At 37.1% G+C, this 18,875-nt stretch overlaps 1 protein-coding gene across 12 annotated transcripts in view; it reads left to right on the top strand.

The window, feature by feature from the left end:
* The window catches only part of ABLIM1 (actin binding LIM protein 1), a 297,172-nt gene that overhangs the window by 41,564 nt on the left and 236,733 nt on the right, over positions 1-18,875 (top strand). The window contains exon 1 of one of the 12 annotated variants that reach the window (XM_051981488.1): positions 5,082-5,202. The exons of the other annotated variants lie outside the window; for them this stretch is intronic. The gene's annotated coding sequence lies outside the window, so the exon portion shown is untranslated. Of the gene's footprint in view, positions 1-5,081; positions 5,203-18,875 lie in introns of those variants that run through there. 12 annotated transcript variants of the gene reach the window in all.

Here is an 18,875-nt window from a genome sequence, read left to right as displayed (position 1 = left end):
ATGCTCCAAATCATTATTGATTAGAAAACTGCACATTAAACCAACACTGAAGTACTACTTCATTGGCTAAAATGACAGGAAAATATATGATAAATGTTGGAGGGGATATGGGAAAACTGCAACACTAATGCATTGTTGGTGGAGTTGTGAATTGATCCAACCATTCTGGAGAGCAATTTGGAATTATGTTCCATTATATGTTCAAATTATAGGGCTATAAAAACCATATATACTCTTTGATCCAGAAGTCTCACTATTGGATTTATATCCCAAAGACATAATAAAAAGAAAAAGACCCATATGTGCAAGAATGTTTATAGCAGCTCTTTTTGTAGTGGCAAGGAACTGGAAATTGAGAAGATTTTCATCAGTTGGGGAATGGCTGAATAAGTTATGGTGGAAATGACAAGCAGGCTGATTTCAAAAAAAAGCCTGGAAAATCCTACATGAACTTAGCTAAATGAGCTAAGTGAGCAGAACTGGGAGAACATTGTAGACAACAACAAGATTATGTGATGATGAACTATGATGGACTTGACTTCTTAACAATAAGAATATTCAAGGCAATTCTAATGGACTTGGGATGGAAAAATGACAATCACATTCAGAGAGAGAACTATGGAGACTGAATGGATCAAAGCATAGTATTTTCACCTTTTTGTGTTTATTTTTTTATTGTGTTTTTTTTTTCCCATTTGGATCTTATTTTTTTTGCACAACATGACAAATATGGAAATGTTTTTTAAAATTGCATATATTAAATCTATATCAAATTGCTTACTGTTTTAGGGGAAGGTAAGAAAGGGAGAAAGAAAAATTTAGAATGCAAAGTTTTATAAAAATGTATGTCAAAAACTTTAAAGTATTTGAAGAAATAAAATGCTATTTAAAAAAATCCAAAGACTTTCTGAAACTGGAAAGGATGTTAAAAACATTCCCTAAACCAATTCTTTCATTTTTCAGATGAGAAAAATTAGGACAAAAGCGATTAATGACTTGCTTAAGGCTTCATAGATAAATTTTAGATCATAGGAGTTTTGGAATAATCTTTATTTAGTTTTCTTCTCCCCTTTTATGACCCAGCCACTCTCTGTGAAAAATGCCAACCATTGCAGACAGGTGTTGCATCATCATCATCATCAAATTAGATAAAGACTGGACCTATGCTTTCATTAATATAAGGAACTTCTAGAAGAGGAAATATAATAATAAATGAAACTTATTGGTGATGATAATCATGTATTTATATTTTGCCTGAATCAAAGTGGAACAGCTAAGAGGCATAATAGATAGAACATAGGGCCTGGAGCCTCAAACTCTTCCTAGCTCTGTGCCCCTGGAAAAGTCACTTAACTGTGTCTGCCTTACTTTCTTCAACTGTAAAATGAGCTGGAGAAAGAAATGGCAAGTGCGCCAGGAAAATCACAAATGGGGTCACAAAGAATTGGACACAACCAAAATAATGAAACCACTACAACAAAACAACAAGATCATTCATTTCATTTGATTCTCACCACCACCTTAAAAAGCAAGTAGGGAATTTGTATTTTACATAGTAGGAAACTAAGAATCAGAAATATTAATTAGTAACTTGCCCAAGGTCACAGAGCTTATTAAAATACTGCCTATTTATATAGATTTGTTCAGTCAGCATATAGCAAGCATGTCCTTCATGCCCAATATTGTACTTAGGTGCTATTAAGAGCTACAGAAAATGCATATGATCTGTTCCCTCCCATTGAAGCATTTGCTTTTTTATTGTCACGAAACAGAGAACAATTAAATCCCAAAAGATATATCAATGATAATAAAATTAAGATCTTCATGGAAGAGGTAGTCCTTAAACTGGAAGGTTCATAGCATTAAGGCAGTTAAAACGAAACAAGTAGTTTCTGATTACCTAAGTTTTGTAATTACATAAGTTTCTAATTACCCAAATCACAAAAGTAGAAATAACTATGGTATATGTTGGAGTAGATAAGATGAGAACAAAATAGTAAGGTATGATACAGTGAGGAGACCAGCTTCATTGGATTTGAGGATATGTGTTGAAAAGTTAATGAAAAGATTGTACAATTATCTCTTCTACATAGCTACTTTTTCCATCATAGTTTCACTATATTATGGGTCAACATAAAAAAATTAAGTGGGAATTTTGGGGGAGTTTGCAAAAGCTGTAGAAACACAGAATAAGTTTTTTCATATGGTATTTTTACTTAACATTGGCCTGAATATAACCTGTGAGGAAATACTTAACCCATATTTTACCTTGAGGTACTGTAAACATCCCATAAATGAAAAAAAGAAAAAAAAAATTCAGACTTCTTCTCTGATATGAAAGGAAAAATTTATCCAGATTTTCCAGATAGAGTGTCGCATTACTCACTGCAGTGGTGATATGAAAGAGATAAACTCTATAGTTGTATGGAAACTAGTTATGGATGGCCCTCAAAGGTCAAGCAGAGGGGCCTAAACTTATGGTTTTTTGTTTGTTTGTTTGTTTGTTATTATAGCTTCTTATTTACAAGATATATGCATGGATAATTTTTCAGCATTGATAATTAAAAAACTCTTTGTTTCAGTTTTTCCCCTCACCCCCTCCCCCAGATGGCAGGTTGACCAATACATGTTAAACATGTTAAAACATAGGTTAAATACAATATATGTATACATGTCCTTACAGTTATTTTGCTGCACAAAAAGAATCGGACTTTGAAATAGTGTACAATTATCCTGTGAAGAAAATCAAAAACGCAGGCAGACAAAAATAGAGGGATTGGGAATCCTATGTAGTGGTTCATAGTCATCTCCCAGAGTTCTTTCACTGGGTGTAACTGGTTTAATTCATTACTGCTCTATTGGAACTGATTTGGTTCATCTCATCGCTGAAGAGGGCCACATCCATCAGAATTGATCATCATACAGTATTGTTGTTGAGATATATAATGATCTCCTGGTCCTGCTCATTTCACTCAGCATCAGTTCATGTAAGTCTCTTCAGGCCTTTCTGAATTCATCCTGCTGCTCATTTCTTACAGAACAATAATATTCCATAATATTCATATACCACAGTTTATTCAGCCATTCTCCAATTGATAGGCATCCACTTAGTTTCCAGTTTCTGGCCACTAGAAAGGGGGCTGACACAAACATTCTTGCATTTCTTTCCCTTCTTTAAGATCTCTTTGGGATATAAGCCCAGTAGTAACACTGCTGGGTCAAAGGTATGCACAGTTTGATAACTTTTTGAGCACAGTTCCAAATTGCTCTCCAGAATGGCTGGATGTGTTCACAATTCCACCAACAAGGTATCAGTGTCCCTGTTTTTCCACATCCCCTCCAACATTCACATTATCTTTCCCTGTCATTCTAGCCAATCTGACAGGTGTATAGTGGTATCTCAGAGTTGTCTTAATTTGCATTTCTCTGATTAATAATGACTTGGAGCATCTTTTCATATGGCTAGAAATAGTTTCAATTTCTTCATCTGAGAATTGTCTGTTCATATCCTTTGACTATCAATTGGAGAATGGCTTGATTTCTTATAAATTAGAGTCAATTCTCTATATATTTTGGAAATGAGGCCTTTTTTCAGAACCTTTGACTGTAAAAATGTTTTCCCAGTTTATTGCTTCCCTTCTAATCTTCTCTGCATTAGTTTTGTTTGTACAAAAACTTTTCAATTTGATATAATCAAAATTTTCTATTTTGAGATTAATAATGATCTCTAGTTCTTCTTTGGTCATAAATTCCTTCTTCTTCCACAGGTCTGAGAGATAAACTATCCTATGTTCTTCTAATTTATTTATAATCTCAGTCTTTATGCCTAGGTCATGAATCCATTTTGACCTTATCTTGGTGTACGATGTTAAGTGTGGGTCAATGCCTAGTTTCTTCCATACTAATTTCCAATTTTCCAAGCAGTTTTTGTCAAACAGTGAGTTCTTATCCCTAAAGCTGGAGTCTTTGGTTTGTCAAATACTAGATTATTAAAGTTATTGACTGTTTTGTCTTTTGAACCTAACCTATTCCCACTGATCAACTAGTTTCCTTAGCCAACACCAAATGGTTTTGGTAACTACTGCTTTATAATATAATTTTAGATCTGATACAGCTAGGGGCCTAAATTTGTAATAGTAGTTGGAAATTGGATTCTTGAGTTTTTTCTTGTATCCAAACATGAGAAAGAACATAAGTCTATAACTCATTTTCTCATGGAACAAAGGAAAGAATATGATGCTAACTTTACCACTTCTCAGCAGATTGACTTTGAGTAATTTATTTAAATTAAGAAGCATTCATTTCAAATGCCTATTATGTTCAAAGCAACCTGCCCTGGGTTGGGGATATACAAAGGCAAAAATGAGACAGTGCCTATCTTTAGGGAACTTATTTTCTACTTAAGTATCAAGTTGCTTTAACTCTCTAAATTATCGTTTCCTATTTTGTAAAATGAAGGATTGGACTAGGTAAGCTTTAAGGGTCTTCTAGCTTTAAAATTCTGATTATTTGGTTTTCCTGATCACTGCATTATGGGTAAGATTACTTTGTATCGTGAGAGCAGTGATGTATATGCTCAGGGAAAGATGACAATGTTTTGGGAAGAGATTGAGAAGTTTCAGTGGCACAATGAGTGTTTGTTATTATATCAGTTCAGAGTTACAGTTTATGGTTACTTTTGCTGTGTCTCTTTGGAGGGAAAAGAGCTCTTTTGGGAAATGCAAAAAGCCAGGTTTTTAAATGTGGCTTGTAACAGTTGCCTTTTAATTAACTTGAGCCTTGTTGAAATGATCTGCACTTGAATTTTTGCCAAAAGCGGCTGTTCATGCACGGATAACTGTTGAGCCAACAAAATGGTGCCCAGCTTCCAATCCTATGTGGACAATTCTTTGCTTCATCTTCTGAGTGAATAAAAAGGAGGTAGTGATTCAGTTTGGGGCTGGAAAGGGGGTGGAGTAGGGGGATACAATCATGCATTGGTGTCTTTATTATGAAGTACTATCTCATACTAGTGGAATTTGAATGAGATAAGTCCTTTGGAAGCCACCTCTAGAAATAAGAGGAAAATGTTTCAGCTCTTGCAGATCATTTAAGATTATTTCTCTTGGTTTATTTTGCTCTTGCCTTTGCTGCATAGAATTGCAGGCTAGAAAATATTCCACTGATTCGTGCTCTCAAAGCTTTTCAGGATTCTGCCTTAAGGTAAGAAAATGTAAACACAGTCGGGCTATTCTCTTCCACTTTACAAATATAAGCTTAGTAATATACTCCTCAGGTTATCTTAAAAGTGCAGGGATCTTCTTTTAAGAGTAACTGGATTTGATTGTTTGGGGTACTATTTTCATCTGACTTATTTAGCGGCTGAACTCTGGTGACTCATTCACTTTGACTGCGATAAAGGAAAATTCTTTCCATGGAAAATACATTGGGGGTGAGGGTGGGAGTGAGGGTGGGAAGAGTCCTTAAACCATCAGCTTTCCCCTCGAAAGTGCTGCTCTGTGAACGAATAAGCACCAGCTATTTCTCCATCAGTAGACTTTCCTGAGATACTCATGAAAAGACATCCTAAAAGTGTGGTTTTCATATCCTTCAGAAACTTAGCAGTAGATTCCAAGTCTGAACACTGATGATAATAGTCTTAACAATGGAAATGAAAAACCTCCAACCCTATGGTAAAAAGACAATCTTCAGAGTGCTCCACTTTGTGTGTGTATGTGTATGTGTGTGTGTGTGACATTAGGCTTGGTCTATACCCTTTCTAGTGATGCTCTGGTGCCTATGTTTGTATCAGATCTATTTTAGGCATGTTAAAAGCTAGCAGCATTAGTTCTTTTGCTTTGGGCTGTGTAATGTGAGGGAAAGCCTTCAAGAAGCCATGGAGAGAGGTGTTTAAGTATGATGCTAATCTTCTTACACAACTAGGAAATGAATGTACTCGGTGAACTCAGGCCACCAAAAGAAGTCCAGATGTCTGTAATCAGTTTTACTTATCAGCAGCTCCTAAAGGGAGTGGCAGAAAGGGGATGGAAGCTGAAAAACAATTTGTAATCCCTATAATTGCCCAGTAAAACTTGGAGGGGGTCTAAAGGGTTAATCCCAAGAGAGCTTTTAAATAATATCCATGCTGTTTGCTACATGTCTGTCTCTTTGAGCTAGTTTGTTCCTGCTAGCTTCATTTTTATGAATGGAAGCCATGGAAGCAAGGCAAGTCCCTCAAGGGCTTTTCCAGGCTTGCTGCAGGGGGCTGACTCTTGATTTAATATATAGGGAAATCTTAGAGCCTGGGCTGTTCGAAGTGTAGATGATGGCCATGTGACAGTGATAGATACCCAGGAGTTGGGGGGGAGAAGGGGGGAGAGAGAGTTAGTCCTTGCTTACAGGCTCAGCCACCAAAGCTATTAATAGTAACACACTGAGTCATAGATAAAGGAATGTCACAACTGCTCCAGCTCTGCTACTGTTGTGCTTCAGAAAACCAACAATAGCGGCCCATGAGAAAATAAGGAAGATTTTTCTCCTCTCTTCCTCACCCATCAAAAGCAGGGTATTTGAACTGCAAACATACACCAAGGCAGAGATGAGGAAGGGTGATTTACTTCATTCTTTTCTGCCATCCTGGCTCTCGTAGAGCCAACACGTTACAATATTTGCAGTAAATAAAATCTAATAGTGGCTGTGCATTCTGGTTCTGAAAGATGGATTGACCATCTGCTATTCTCTTTCTCTGAACAGTACTTGTATCTCATCGCTTCTTCCCATATGGTTGGATATAGATGAAACATAGTGTGGAAGGCAGGTGAATTTGAAAGATGAGTACTAGGATTAGATTTGGAATTCAAAATTAAATCTTCTGCTCACTGTGAATATGGGTGATTCCTGCTTCTAAAATGAAAAGAATGTAAGTTCCTTGGGAGAAGGGTCCATCTCCTTTCTCTTTGTGTCCTCAACATACCTGGCACTTAATAAGTGTTTAATAAATGCTTCTTTGATTGATCAGTTAGTGGTCATGTCCTGTATGGAATGTCCTCGGGCATAATGTAGTAATCCTTCACCCATCCCCCCCAAAAGCCTGGTACTTAAAGTCAGAAATTCCTGCATTTGGATCCCACCCTCACCATGTATTAGCTTTGAGATGCTTCTCTGGATATTATTTTCTTCATTTAGAAAATAATACTCTTACTGTTTTACAAGGTTGTTGTAAAGATTGAATAAGTTAAATAACAATGAATGTGAAAGTATTTTGTAAAATGAAAAACATTTAGTATATATACTATATCATATCTATGTATACATACATATATGTGTGTATATACATATACATGTACATATACACACACCTATAAATGGGGGAAGTCCTAAACCTATGATTTCGTTTATGTAGAGAATTCCTGATTAAAAATCTCTATTATCAAAGCAAGTCATCGCCAATTCTATAATTCATGATCTTAGAAACTTGCCTGGGTCACTGAGAGGCTAAGTGAGACCAGATTAAGAATCTCTAATCTACACCAGAAGTGATTAGACCAATTCTTCTGTTTTATAAATGAGGAAACTGAGGCTTGACTTGCCCAAGGTCACATGACAATAAGGCAGGATTTGAATTCAGACTCTCTTTTTATGAGTCCAATCTAAAAACTTCACTGCCCTAGCCCAGTAACTTGCTTATTTATTATTGTTCCATGAGTACTTTCCAAGCATTAAAAAGTTTCTCTAGAAACACCAGATTTGATAAACGAAAGCTTAAAAGTGAGTATAATACTTGTCAGTCGGGCACGGTTCCTAACAAAATCAAGAAATTTGCCTGCGCTCAGCGTCCCTTTGGGACTCTTAAGTTGACCTTGAACTTCTTTTTTGCCCCCACCCCCCAAAGAAAAGGCTTCTAGCTGGGCTTTGCGGTCTCATCCATACCAAAAATATTTCTAGGGGTAGGGATGGAATGGTCTTTGGCATAGCAAAAACAAGTAAAATGGAGCAGAAGGGATGGGGGAGGGTGCTGACTACCCCCACCCCCACCCCCCCTGCCGCTTTCCCCTTGCAGTGTCCTTTTTCCTCAGGCCAAGTTCAAAGTACAGGTTTACGGATCCTGAAGAACTAACTGAAACGGCAGCTTTTCTCGGATGCTGCTGACTAAATTGTAGGCTATCGAGTTTCTAAGTTCTCGATCATTTAAAAATAAACAGTCCAGGATGCACAGCTTCCCCGGGAGTTCTCGGGCTCGGCTTCCCTGGAGTTCCCCGGGCTCAGCTCCCCAGGCAGTCATTTATCTCTCCGTCACTAGGAGGCATCCTTGCTAGCAGTGCGGGGAAGCTCTGCCTCCGCAGGAGGAATGTAAGGTGGTGAGTCCGCCACCGGAGATTAGGGACGGTGGAATCTCGCATTTGTTCCCGGAGCAGCAGCAGCTGTAGCTGGTGTAGCAGCGCAGGGGGCAGAGTCCACCAGCGGGAGCGAGAGGGCGGGAGCGGCCACCTTTAGTAGGAGGGTGAATGCAGAGCCAGAAGCAGAAACACCCACCGGTAGCAGCAGCGAGGCTTCTGTGAAGAGCATCTCCCCTCCCTTTTCTCCCTCTCTCCCTCCCTCCCTCCTCACCCCGCCCGGTGCGAGAGGGACTGGAGCTCGGGGCCCGTGGTTGCCCTGGGGGCTCGGAGAGGGGAGGTTTTCCTCCCCATCTAACCTCGTGCATATCCAGCCTCTCCCCTGCCCTGCCTGGCTGCCAGCGCGCAGTTCACCTTTGTGAGAGTATTCTTGCTCCCCTTCCGCGCAGCAGCACTTAAAAGGATTTGGTTGCCATGGTGAAGGAGAAAGGTAATTATAAATATTGATCAATGTGCTTGGTTGGTGAAGTTGAAATGACACAGCAGGGTTAGACCATCTCGTGGGAAATGATCAATCGGACTCTGGGCAGACATTTTTGATGAGAGGCTGAGCAGTTTTCCTATTGAGAAGTCGTGATTGCCATTTACTACTGGCGGCTTCTTGAAGTACCTTTAATTTAGCTGGACGGTACAAAGCCCAGCCCAGGGCTGGGGTGTGAGTCCTCTGACAGTTATCACACTTTGCATGTTCTCTTCTATAGGTGATATGTGGCTTGCTTCTCCACTACCTCCAAAGGCTGAGCTTATTAAAAATGTAAATGAAAGAGTAATAGTTTCCCAAACAGCTTTGTGACTTGATGGCACTTGTCCTGTCTCATTCATGCAGGAGGAAAACCTGAGTGATTTTAAAGGTTATTGGTATGTCTAGTACCATTACAGCATTATTCTTAATGACTCTTAAATCACTTTTTAAAGGAGACCTTGTACTTCAAAGCTAATACAATTATGCCACGAGAATAGTGGGAGAAGGGGAGGAGGAATTAGGGGGCCAGTGGTTAAAGGATCAGCATAGGTACATCCGTTCTTTGTGCCATGAATATATTCCTGAAAAGTTGAGTGGAAATCAAATTTGGAAATTTTTCAAACGTACTTTAAAATAGTGAAATGGCTCACTTTTGTGGACAATTTTTCTCCCTCTCTTTTATTTTAGTTAGGATGGTGTAGAGAAAAGACTAAGGGATGAGGTTTAAGAAACTGTGACGTTAGTTCTAACTCCCATTTACCAGCTCTAGAGTACTATTTTGCTTGGCTTTAAAAAAAGGTATTGAACTGGATAGATGAAGTTCCTTCCAGTTCCAGTTTTTCATATCTTAAGGTCTACTACCCCTGTACTTCAGAAATAAAGATGCCTGCAGGTTCTACAACAATTTATACCATTTCTGTGATTTAAGTACAGGTACCTTTTAACTTAGAGCCCCCAGGGGACTGAAAAATGAGTATGTTGGACTGGAATTGATCCTTGTTTGCTGGAAACAGATTTTATCATTTTAATAGATGGATTCACTAATGGGATCATGAAAGCTAACAGCCATTCCAGGGCAAGACTGTCAGGATGGGGGAGGAAAAGGAGAAAGGATCTGATTCTGTATATCATTTGTTCTCCTAATCACGGTTTTTTAGCTAATATATGGGGTTTGCCTTGAAAGCTTTTCCAATAAATAAATGCAAATTTGGAATTTAATGAACTGGATAGTTTCTGTTTAATATGTCAGCTTCATGACTATAATAAACTCAAAACTGGTTTCTTCATCAATGTCTCCAAGAAACCTGCCAAGGAGTTGAAGGAAAGCAAGCTTTGATTGGCATTTGTCAGAGTTCCTCTCTTGGCATTCATGCTAAATGCTCTTTCACAGCAGCCTATCATTTATTCTGTAAGTTGGTAGTTGATGTGATTGTTTCCTTGAAATGACTGAGTTAGGTTGTAGCTGTAGGGGATGATACAAATCTGTTTCTGTTTTTGCTAAAATAGGGCCCATGGTAGAGATCAGATATGTGACTAGTCTGATATTCTACTAAAGACAGCAGATTTTCAAACCTTCATGTATCTTAGTTTACCTCTCTGAACACTAACTATCCATATGAAAAGCTGCCTTTCTACTTAGAGCATTTTGGTTCCCCAAGCAAAGAGCTAAAATCCAAAAGCTAAGCACCAAGACTTACTCTATTCTCAGCTAAAGATTGAGAGCCATTTATTGGTTTTTTTAAAATTTTTTTTTGATTGTTAGCAGTTTATTCTATTATTTTAAGGAAAAGTTAAGAAGTCTAACAGTTAATGTCAACATTATGTCTTGTTTTTGCTGCCTCCTTGTTTTCTGATTATTTCTATTTTAATCAGTAATGATAATCTCAGAAGTGGAAGAGATATTGTAAATCATCTATTGCAACTTTAATTTTAACAGAATTGTCATAGGAGTGCAAAATCATAGATTGTAGTGCTATAAGATACCTTAAAGACCATATTTAACCGTGTCATTTTATAGCTAAGAAACTGAGGCTCAGAGAGAGTAAGGAATTTCCCCCTAGTTACATAGGCAGTAGTTGTCAAGAGCCATTTGAACCAGGTTCTCTTCCTTCAAAGCTAGTATTCTTCTGTCATGTTGCATTTCTTATTGTAGTAAAAGCAGCTGACTTTTTGTAGCACTTTAGGTACTTTGCTTTTATAATTACCCTTGTTTTTCACATACACATACATTGTTGGAGGTACATACCCCCTGATTTTTATAGATTAGGAAATCCAAAGTAAATGAAGTTAAATGACTTGCTTATGATCTCCTAGTTAAGAAGTATTAAATACAGTATACAAACATGTCTTCTGACTGGAAGGCCAGCACGTTGATGTATCTGCTTTGAAGGATAGGGCATTTTCATTGGCTACCCCTAGTTTGGAATATTCTTCCTCCTCTTCACTATCCACTGGCTTCCCTGCTTCCTTAAAGTCCCAGCTTGTCCTTTGTTCCACAAGAAGCCCTCCCTGATCCCACTAAACACTAGAAACTTCCTTCAATTGATCTAAATCATTCCTGACAAGTGATTTGGGGGAAAGGATCGTAGGTGAAGACACATTGTTTGCTGAACAAGCCCATTCCCACCTAGTTAAAAGTTGGGAAACATTTTTTTTACATCTACCTTTCTACAACACCCACCCATTGTTCCAGCCGTTTAGAGCCAAACAGAATAAATCTATTATATAACAGCCTCTTAAAATACTGGGAAACATTTACTGTATATTCCTTAAGTCATCTTTTTTACAGACTAAACATCCCTTGTTCCTTAAATGCATCATCATATGACACTGTTTCCAATCTCCTCTCCAGCTTGGTTAGCCTCTCTTGGATGTATTCCAGATCATTGGTGTCCTTCCTAAAATGTGGCACTAGAACTGAGCATAGTACTTTTGACGGTCACTTCCTGTGACCAAGGAAGAAAACAAAGGCAGGTGATGTCTTTGCAAGCTCACACAAGAGTCATACTATGAAAAGAAAAGCATTCTGCCACTGGTGAGACAGTTTATAGAAGTAGTCCAGCTCAGTCCCCTCCCTCCTGGGGACTATATGAATCACCCCTTTGACAGGCTTCAATTGTGCCAGTCTAATACCCAGGGAGACAATATGTATGCGCTGACCCAAACAGAGACCCTTTTAAAGAGGAAGCAGGAGACTAGTGCTCCATATTTGTCGTGCTAACCAGTTAGTAATGGTTTTCTGCAAATTTATCTGCCTCATTATTTCCCTACTGGAAGTCTCTAAGTGTCTGGTTGGTGTCAGTAGGTGCTGGAAATAAACCATGCTTCTAGACTGCAGCTCTCCTCATAGGATGCTTGCTCACATAGTTTGACTGACATTATGTTTTGTCGTCCTGAGCAGGCGCCTGATCTCAGACAGTTATTGATCTAGTTGACTTGATGGCATGGTTATTATTCTGATGCCTTCAAGGATACCTTGCCCTTGTAAAATCCTGTAACCAAGGAGCACAAAAGACTTATGTGCTCCTGAATCATTATTTCTTTTGCTAGGTTTCTGGCTCTCATCTTCAATCTAATCCAATAAGTATTCATTCATTAAGTGCCTACTATATGCGAAGCATGATTTGAGTTCTTTAGAGATATCTCACTGTTTAATATAAATAATAAAAGACTGTAACTGTCAGACTGCTTTGTTTACAGTTTGAATTTTTAAGTCTGTACCACTTTTGATATTTTCTAGAAAAAATCAAGGCTTATCAAACCTTCAGTGGAATTGGGGAAGGAATATGTCACATAGATGCTTGGGATCTAGAGAATATAGAACACTATAGTGAGAGACTATTTAGTATAGAATGAAACCTGTTAATTAAGCAAAAATATTTTGAATTGTTTGCTTAAAAAAATTCCTGAGAGGGATGGGCCAATCATCTTTCAGTGATAAAAAGGATCCTTAAAGTTTTGTCCAGTCAACACATTTCAATCTCACGGGAAGACATATAGCAACTCATGGTTTTTTTTAAAGACCATAATCTCTGAGTCAACTTGGATGGTTAATTTTGGGATGACTTCTCTTTGGAGTTTCTTGGTTGACAGATTTATCAGATTTAATGGATTTCCCTTGCTAAAGGTGAGGGCCTATTTAATATGAAGAATCCTCAAAGTAAACTGTCTAAATAATAAGCATTTACCTATTTCTTCTTGAAACTCTCAAGGTTTTAATAGAAATCGATGCCTTAAAATAAGGATATAAAGTCCCAAAGGAGTTCTTAACCTGGAGTCTGTGAGCTTGATTTTATTTTAATGTCATGATTTTCTTCTGTAATCACATGTATTTTATTGCACACATTTTAAAATATTATCCTAAGAAGGGATACATAGACTTTACCAGACTGCCAAAAGAGATCTATGACACAAACCAGGTCAAACTCTGCTTTCATAAAGATTTTCTCTTCATCTCAAAAGACCTATTTATTTGAAATTCTTGAATTCTACTACTGAATTACAGAATTAAAGGGATTTCATTGAGCAAAGTAAATAGGACGTATCTAATTTTTCTCTGTGATTTTCACAATCCTCATATAGATACTTTCAGAAACAGAAATAATTTGGACAATCCTGATTATCCTTTCATGGTGGGATTCCATGGTTTCTCATAGACCCTTGGAATTTTGGAGCTCAACTTTGTCCTTAATAGCTTATATATATGTACTATGATTATTCTGCCTTAAGGAAATGAATAAGGAAAATGGATATCAGAAACATGCCTTGAGATTTGGGAAGAAAAGACATAGTATAACCAAACTGTATCCACAAAGGGAAATCAATTCCTCCAATCAGCCAGTAAGAATCTATTTGCTGTGTGTTAGTCTCTGTGCTAAGCCCTGAGGATCCAAAAAGAGTCAAAACAGTCTGTACTCCTTGAGAGCAGAAAAAATAAATGAAGTATTTAATTGGTCTCCTTTGAGAACTCTTCACATTATCTAATTCCTCACCTTAAGTAAGGGGAACCTAAGGGAAAGGAGAGACAATTTGGAAAAATAACAGTGTAAGAATGATATGTCTACAAGCTAATTTGGAGATAATCAATTGAAGGAAGTCTCTAGTGTTTAGTGGGATCAGGGAGGGCTTCTTGTGGAACAAAGGACAAGCTGGGACTTTAAGGAAGCCAGGGAAGCCAGTGGATAGTGAGGAGGAGGAAGAATATTCCAAACTAGGGGTAGCCAATGAAAATGCCCCTATCCTTCAAATATCCTTTATAACACATTACCATGACATGTGCCTCTATATTCATAGTATGAAACTGGAAAAGTCACAATCTTTTGTAGCTTTAGTTTTTCTGTCTATAAAAGAGAAGTAATGATATTTGTATTCCATATTCTCTTTAAAAAAATTTTTTTAAAAACACAATAAGAAAAAAGAAAAATAGAAAAGGAATACAACACAAAATTAAACAAAACAAAAGAGAACCTTGTCATGTGCCCAGCAGAACATCAGGGAGGATTCAAAATATCTAACAATAAATTAACAGATCATATTAAATATTATAATATATTAGTAGAAGAAATTATGTTCATGAGTATCCATCTTTTCTTTACTTACTTGTAAATTGTTCTTTTATTCTCTGTTGCTCACTTTTTTTCTTCCTTTCATTCCCCACCTCCTCCAAACAGGCTATAGTTAAGAAAGGATATATTTATGTAAACATATGTAGATATACACATATACAAACACATATATCCCTGTACACATACACATATATCTTTCCTATCCCTGCTGATTCTTTGCTTTCATTGTGCTTCTACCGGGCTTTGCTATGTTAATCTCCCCACCCCTAGATCTCTCTCTCTTGTCTTCTCTCACTTTTTGCTTCCCTGTCTGCCCATCCCTCCCCCCTAATTTCTTTATAGATTTTGGAAGATGCTATAATACCCTTTATAGTATATATATGTAGTGTTGTCTAACCCATTTCTGATTTGAGTAGATTTTTCAGAACTATAAGTCCTCCTCTCCCCTCTAATGCCTCTGTCTATCCTTCCTCTGCACCTCATTTGTATAACATAATTACTATTTTTACCTTAACTCTGCTTCAATCTTTCCTTTGAACTGCTCTATTTTTATGTCAATCTTAAAACACATGGTACTCATTTCCAATGGGGGTGAAAAACATAAACAATTTGTCCATGTTGAAATTGATCTTTGATATTGGCTCTGATATGGTAAATTTTCTATTACATTCAGGTTTTATTGATAGAAAGCCTGAAAATCTGAAAGTTGTTTGAATGTCCATTTTTTTCTCATTCAATATGATAGGTAATTTTAATTACCTATGGAAATGATATTTTGGGCCATAGGTCTAGTTCTTTAAATTGTCGCTAGATATAATTCCAGGACTTGTAGTCTTTTTTTGTGGCTGCTAATAAGTCTTGTACAACTCTAATTGTGCATCAGTGTATTTGAATTGTTTTTTCTTATTCCTTGCAAAATTTTCTCTTTTGATTTGGAGGTTTCAAAATTTGATAATAATGTTTCCATGTGTTTTCTACAAAGGATATTATTCCACAAAGGATAAAATCAGTGAATTTTTTCTATTTCTATTTCTCACTCCAGAACAATTATCTTGAATTATTTTTTGCATTATTGTGTCAAGTTTCTTGTTTTGATTATAACTTTCAGGCAGTAATTTATATTGTCTCTCCTTGATCGTTCTCCAGATTTGTCATTTTCTTATAAGATGTCTCACATTCTGTATTATTTTTTCATTCTTTATTATCTCTTTTGTTATTTCTTGGTCTCTCATAGCTTCATGGGCTTCCCCTTGCCCAATTCTAATTTTCAAAGTCATTTTCATCTTTGAAACTGTATCTTCTTTTCTAGTAGGTTAACTTTTTTTTCATGATCTTGGTTTTTTGGGGGGTAGTTATTGTTATTATTATTATTTAGTTTTTCCTCAATGTCTCTCATGTGATTTTAAAATTCTTTTTTGAGTTCTATAAATTCTTTCTTAGCAGGCAGCCATTTCACGTTACTCTTTGTGGTAGAAGCTTTTTTTTTTTTTTCTCATTGTCTTCTTCTGAAGATGAACCTCAATCTTTCCTGTGCCCATAGTATTTTTCTATGGTAGGGTTCTTCTTTGCAAGTTTTTTTTTTTTTTTTTTTTTTTTTTTTTAATAAGAGGTATTAGTGTAAGCATCTCTAATCCTGGGATAGGAAGGATGGTGCCTCTGGCTTTATGTCAGCTCTCCTCAATGACCAGGAATTCCAAATCAAGAGCTCCTCCCTCCAACAAATGCCCATAGCCAGCAGCCTCCCTGCCCTCCTCCTCTGCTCCCATGGGTGCTGGTTCCTTCTCACTTAGGGTAGAGTCTCAGTAGCACAGTGGGCCTTGCATTGCTAATCAGCTGAGATTCCCTCAGTCTTCTGGGACTCAGCCAGCAGCTCCACAAACTGGGAGGTGAAAGTTTCCTTGGTTCCTGCAGAGGCTCTAGCCACACCCAACTAGCTTGAGGGGTCCCCATTTGTGTTTCTATGGAGATAGCATGGAGGTATTTGCACTTCACAAGGGTTAATCTCCACAGTTCTTTCTTATGATCCTTTTGGGTTGTATAGGAGGATCATTGTTCTGCCCCAAGTTTTACTGATTTTTCACCAGTCTGTGTGTTCACTCTGAAGTGCAAATTTGTCCTATTTGTGGGAGAAATCTGGAGAACTTGAAATTTGCCAACCTATTCTGCCATCTTCCCAGAATCCTCTTCTGTACTCCATATTCCCAAGGTGATTTCAAAGAAACTTTTAAAATTCTAATGCATCATTAATTAGTTAAAATTAGTAGAGGTAAGTAATAGTTGTATCTGCATGCTTAACTGTTATAATAAAAACCCATTTCTTTTCTATTCTCAGTGATAATAAGGGAAGAGTGCATGAATATCAGCATAAACAAAAATTTCAATTCAGTTACATTTATTAACCATTTACTCTCTACCAGCCACTCTACTATGTGCTGATGTTAGAGAAAAAACTTGTTTTATATTTTATTTTTCCCCAATTACCTATTAAAACAATTTTTAACATTTAAAAAAATTTGAGTTCCAAATTCTATCCCTTCTTTCCTTCTTCCCAATCCCTTCCAGTGACGTAAGCTGTCCAATATAGGTTATACATATGCATTAATGTAAAACAGTTTTTACTAGTCACAAAAAGGACATTTTAAATCACTCTTCCGCAAGAAATCATCTAATCTTTGGGAACTGGAAACTCACCACCTTGCAAGAAAACCTAGTCTATCTGTAGACAGAGCAAATCATTAAATTTTACTTTAAGTCAATTCAAATCAAACTCAGGCTTCCCTGTAACTTCCACCCCTTAGTACTAATCATGCCCTCCAGGGTCAAGCAGAACAAATATGATCCCTCTTCCACATGACCACCCTTCACATTTTTACACGAGCTATCTATCACTCCTTTCCAATCTTCCCTTCTTCAGGCAAAATGTGTTCAGTTTGTTTCTTCAGCAAATTCTCACGTGATATAGGTTAGAGTTCTTTTACAAAGATCTTGGATACTGTTGCTTGCCTCTAGACACATTCTGGCCTTTGCTAAAATATGACACACACACACACACATACACACACACACACACGCCCTCCTCCAGGACTTAACATAGTACTGTTATCACTTCCCCCTAACTCAGCCAAAAGCATTATGAGTACATTCTAACAAAGCTCCAATCTGAAATCAGGCAGAACACTATCATGTCCTCTAGCTAATTCCCAGAGATCAGCCCAGCCAGCTCTAGCCTCTAGTTAGATTTTGTTCTGATGTTGTTTAATATCACTTAAAATCTCTGTCAAACAGTTTGCACAAATAATTTATTGATAAGTCCCACACCCAAGAGTTACAATAAGTTCTTTTATCCACATAATTTTTAGAATACAAAAGAAAAAAGAAGAGGAAGAGAATTTTAATTTTAAAAGTTTATGCTAAATTCTGCACATTTTTGCCCCAGTCATTGCCCTCCTTAGGGGCATCTAGTTGTACAGTTGGTAGAGCTCTGGGTCTAGGAACAGGAAAATCTAAGGCCAGATTCTGATTCAGACATTAACTCTGGGATGCTAAAGCAATCAATTAACCTTTAATTCCTACATTGTAAAAAGGGATAGTAATAGCATCTACCTCCAAAGATTGTGGTGATGATCAAATTAAATATTTGTAAAGGTCTTAGCACAAAACGAGTGCTTAAAAAATGCTTATTTCCTTACCCTTATTCTTCCCCTCCTTCCCTCTTCTCAGTCCCTTGGGGAAAAGAGCTAAAGGGATTTGTCTTTTGATGCCCCAGACTCTAGCTTCAATCAATCATTTTTCATATGATTACTTGGGCTCAATACAATTTCCATTGTTCTATTCTTCTGTGGAGATGAATTGTACCTTTTCCACATGTTGAAAATAGATTCCCCCCCCCCCCTGTGGTTTCTCTACTTTTCTGTTGCTGTTTGAAAAATAAGAAAACAAAATTCCCCCAAGAATTTTTATCTCTAGCTATATGTTGACCTAGAGTTTAGATGATTTTTAAGGTGGAAAAACTTAGCAAAAATCCCTGTAAAGTAGAAGATTTTGATCTTTTGGGCCATGGACATCTTTGAAAATTTATTAAACTTTATGGATTCCTCAGAATAATGTTTTTAAATGTATAAAATAAAAGTTGTTAAATAATGTTTTTAAATGATTCAAATCAAATCAGATACCAAAGGAAACCAATTATATTGTGAACTTGCTTACAGACATTAGGCAATGGACCTCAGATTTCTAGATGATTTTGAGACTTCATTTCTTGTTCTATGGTTAATTGAATACTCTTTCTTCCTTTCTTCTCCCAGCATACATACATAGATACATACATACATGAGTGAGTACACACACACACACACACACACACACACATTTCACTTCTGCATTAAAAACTCATGAGTCCCTTTGATGACTTAGTCTGTTAGCAACAAGCAATCGTGACTATCCATACTGTTTCCTCTGTACTCATTTATAGTTAGA

The sequence above is a fragment of the Antechinus flavipes genome, chromosome 2 (assembly GCF_016432865.1).
Source record: "Antechinus flavipes isolate AdamAnt ecotype Samford, QLD, Australia chromosome 2, AdamAnt_v2, whole genome shotgun sequence".
In the NCBI taxonomy this organism is placed as follows: Eukaryota; Metazoa; Chordata; class Mammalia; order Dasyuromorphia; family Dasyuridae; genus Antechinus; species Antechinus flavipes.
Note: the sequence above shows the minus strand (reverse complement) of the source record. Positions and strands in the feature narration are given on the sequence as shown.